This window comes from Herpailurus yagouaroundi, unplaced genomic scaffold (assembly GCF_014898765.1).
Source record: "Herpailurus yagouaroundi ecotype Mexico unplaced genomic scaffold, PumYag 165, whole genome shotgun sequence".
NCBI classification, from domain to species: Eukaryota; Metazoa; Chordata; class Mammalia; order Carnivora; family Felidae; genus Herpailurus; species Herpailurus yagouaroundi.
Window position 1 is genome coordinate 16,095,164 of NW_024412406.1, and position 4,050 is coordinate 16,099,213.

Sequence of the window (4,050 nt, forward strand, 5' to 3'; positions counted from 1 at the left end):
AAAAAATTACTCATAAACATAAGCAACCTTATTGAGAAGAATGTGGTCATTGCAGGGGACTTTAACACCCCACTTACAGAAATGGATAGATCATCTAGACACACGGTCAATAAGGAAACAAGGGCCCTGAATGAGACATTGGATCAGATGGACTTGACAGATATATTTAGAACTCTGCATCCCAAAACAACAGAATATACTTTCTTCTCGAGTGCACATGGAACATTCTCCAAGATAGATCATATACTGGGTCACAAAACAGCCCTTCATAAGTTTACAAGAATTGAAATTATACCATGCATACTTTCAGACCACAATGCTATGAAGCTTGAAATCAACCACAGAAAAAAGTCTGGAAAACCTCCCAAAGCATGGAGGTTAAAGAACACCCTACTAACGAATGAGTGGGTCAACCAGGCAATTCGAGAAGAAATTAAAAAATATATGGAAACAAACGAATATGAAAATACAACAATCCAAACGCTTTGGGACGCAGCGAAGGCAGTCCTGAGAGGAAAATACATTGCAATCCAGGCCTATCTCAAGAAACAAGAAAAATCCCAAATACAATATCTAACAGCACACCTAAAGGAAATAGAAGCAGAACAGCAAAGGCAGCCTAAACCCAGCAGAAGAAGAGAAATCATAAAGATCAGAGCAGAAATAAACAATATAGAATCTAAAAAAACTGTAGAGCAGATCAACGAAACCAAGAGTTGGTTTTTTGAAAAAATAAACAAAATTGACAAACCTCTAGCCAGGCTTCTCAAAAAGAAAAGGGAGAGGACCCAAATAGATAAAATCATGAATGAAAACGGAATTATTACAACCAATCCCTCAGAGATAAAAACAATTATCAGGGAATACTATGAAAAATTATATGCCAACAAATTGGACAACCTGGAAGAAATGGACAAATTCCTGAACACCCACACTCTTCCAAAACTCAATCAGGAGGAAATAGAAAGCTTGAACAGACCCATACCCAGCGAAGAAATTGAATCGGTTATCAAAAATCTCCCAACAAATAAGAGTCCAGGACCAGATGGCTTCCCAGGGGAGTTCTACCAGACGTTTAAAGCAGAGATAATACCTATCCTTCTCAAGCTATTCCAAGAAATAGAAAGGGAAGGAAAACTTCCAGACTCATTCTATGAAGCCAGTATTACTTTGATTCCTAAACCAGACAGAGACCCAGTAAAAAAAGAGAACTACAGGCCAATATCCCTGATGAATATGGATGCAAAAATTCTCAATAGGATACTAGCATATCGAATTCAACGGCATATAAAAAGAATTATTCACCATAACCAAGTGGGGTTCATTCCTGGGATGCAGGGCTGGTTCAACATTCGCAAATCAATCAACGTGATACATCACATTAACAAAAAAAGAAGAGAAGAACCATATGATCCTGTCAATCAATGCAGAAAAGGCCTTTGACAAAATCCAGCACCCTTTCTTAATAAAAACCCTTGAGAGGCGCCTGGGTGGCGCAGTCGGTTAAGCGTCCGACTTCAGCCAGGTCACGATCTCGAGGTCCGTGAGTTCGAGCCCCGCATCGGGCTCTGGGCTGATGGCTCAGAGCCTGGAGCCTGTTTCTGATTCTGTGTCTCCCTCTCTATCTGCCCCTCCCTCGTTCATGCTCTGTCTCTCTCTGTCCCAAAATAAATAAAAAACGTTGAAAAAAAAAATTAAAAAAAAAAAATAAAAACCCTTGAGAAAGTCGGGATAGAAGGAACATACTTAAAGATCATAAAAGCCATTTATGGAAAGCCCACAGCTAACATCATCCTCAACGGGGAAAAACTGAGAGCTTTTTCCCTGAGATCAGGAACACAACAGGGATGCCCACTCTCACCACTGTTGTTTAACATAGTGCTGGAAGTTCTAGCATCAGCAATCAGACAACAAAAAGAAATCAAAGGCATCAAAATTGGCAAAGATGAAGTCAAGCTTTCGCTTTTTGCAGATGACATGATATTATACATGGAAAATCCGATAGACTCCACCAAAAGTCTGCTAGAACTGATACATGAATTCAGCAAAGTTGCAGGATACAAAATCAATGTACAGAAATCAGTTGTATTCTTATACACTAACAATGAAGCAACAGAAAGACAAATAAAGAAACTGATCCCATGCACAATTGCACCAAGAGCATAAAATACCTAGGAATAAATCTAACCAAAGATGTAAAGGATCTGTATGCTGAAAACTATAGAAAGCTTATGAAGGTAATTGAAGAAGATTTACAGAAATGGAAAGACATTCCCTGCTCATGGATTAGAAGAATAAGTATTGTCAAAATGTCAATACTACCCAAAGCTATCTACACATTCAATGCAATCTCAATCAAAACTGCACCAGCATTCTTCTCGAAACTAGAACAAGCAATCCTAAAATTCATATGGAACCAGAAAAGGCCCCGAATAGCCAAAGTAATTTTGAAGAAGAAGACCAAAGCAGGAGGCATCACAATCCCAGACTTTAGCCTCTACTCCAAAGCTGTCATCATCAAGACAGCATGGTATTGGCACAAAAACAGACACATAGACCAATGGAATAGAATAGAAACCCCAGAACTTGACCCACAAACGTATGGCCAACTCATCTTTGACAAAGCAGGAAAGAACATCCAATGGAAAAAAGACAGTCTCTTTAACAAATGGTGCTGGGAGAACTGGACAGCAACATGCAGAAGATTGAAACTAGACCACTTTCTTACACCATTCACAAAAATAAACTCAAAATGGATAAAGGACCTGAATGTGAGACAGGAAAGCATCAAAACCCTAGAGGAGAAAGCAGGAAAAGACCTCTCTGACCTCAGCCATAGTAATTTCTTAGTTGACACATCCCCAAAGTCAAGGGAATTAAAAGCAAAAATGAACTACTGGGACCTTATGAAGATAAAAAGCTCCTGCACAGCAAAAGAAACAACCAACAAAACTAAAAGGCAACCAACGGAATGGGAAAACATATTTGCAAATGACATATCAGACAAAGGGCTAGTATCCAAAATCTATAAAGAGCTCACCAAATTCCACACCCAAAAAACAAATAACCCAGTGAAGAAATGGGCAGAAAACATGAATAGGCACTTCTGTAAAGAGGACACCCGGATGGCCAACAGGCACATGAAAAGATGCTCAACGTGCTGCTTATCAGGGAAATACAAATCAAAACCACACTCAGATATCACCTCACGCCAGTCAGAGTGGCCAAAATGAACAAATCAGGAGACTATAGATGCTGGAGAGGATGTAGAGAAACGGGAACCCTCTTGCACTGTTGGTGGGAATGCAAATTGGTGCAGCCGCTCTGGAAAGCAGTGTGGAGGTTCCTCAAAAAATTAAAAATAGACCTACCCTATGACCCAGCAATAGCACTGCTAGGAATTGACTCAAGGGATACAGGAGTACTGATGCATAGGGGCACTTGTACCCCAATGTTTATAGCAGCACTCTCAATAATAGCCAAATTATGGAAAGAGCCTAAATGTCCATCAACTGATGAATGGATAAAGAAATTGTGGTTTATATACACAATGGAATACTACATGGCAATGAGAAAGCATCAAATATAGCCTTTTGTAGCAACGTGGATGGAACTGGAGAGTGTGATGCTAAGTGAAATAAGCCATACAGAGAAAGACAGATACCATATGTTTTCACTCTTATGTGGATCCTGAGAAACTTAACAGAAACCCATGGGGGAGGGGAAGGGGAAAAAAAAAAAAAAAGGAGGTTAGAGTAGGAGAGAGCCAAAGCATAAGAGACTCTTAAAAACTGAGAACAGGGGCGCCTGGGTGGCGCAGTCGGTTAAGCGTCCGACTTCAGCCAGGTCACCATCTCGCGGTCGGTGAGTTCGAGCCCCGCGTCGGGCTCTGGGCTGATGGCTCAGAGCCTGGAGCCTGTTTCCGATTCTGTGTCTCCCTCTCTATCTGCCCCTCCCCTGTTCAGCTCTGTCTCTCTCTGTCCCCAAAATAAATAAACATTGAAAAAAAAAAAAACAAAACTGAGAACAAACTGAGGGTTGATGGGGGGG

At 40.6% G+C, this 4,050-nt stretch overlaps 1 protein-coding gene across 1 annotated transcript in view; it reads right to left on the reverse strand.

Moving 5' to 3' along the window:
• Positions 1–4,050, reverse strand: part of PREX2 (phosphatidylinositol-3,4,5-trisphosphate dependent Rac exchange factor 2) — a 309,933-nt gene that overhangs the window by 140,260 nt on the left and 165,623 nt on the right. The window lies entirely within an intron of this gene.